Source organism: Meleagris gallopavo, chromosome 1 (assembly GCF_000146605.3).
Source record: "Meleagris gallopavo isolate NT-WF06-2002-E0010 breed Aviagen turkey brand Nicholas breeding stock chromosome 1, Turkey_5.1, whole genome shotgun sequence".
Classification (NCBI taxonomy): domain Eukaryota; kingdom Metazoa; phylum Chordata; class Aves; order Galliformes; family Phasianidae; genus Meleagris; species Meleagris gallopavo.
Window position 1 is genome coordinate 115733649 of NC_015011.2, and position 214 is coordinate 115733862.

Below are 214 nucleotides of genomic sequence, written 5' to 3' on the forward strand. Positions count from 1 at the left end.
AGGGGAAGGAAGGAGGAAGTAATGGAAAAGAGATTTTAGAAAAACTTTATTTTGCTTACCATGCTGTAACTTTGTTTCTGATAGTAAGGTTAAACAGTGTCTGTATTAATCTGATATAGTTCTGTTTTTCACAGAAACAGATTCATGAATGGAACTTTGCAGCTTCTTCCATAAGGGGAATAAGGTTGGTATGTCTGAAAAAGTGGTGTGTTTT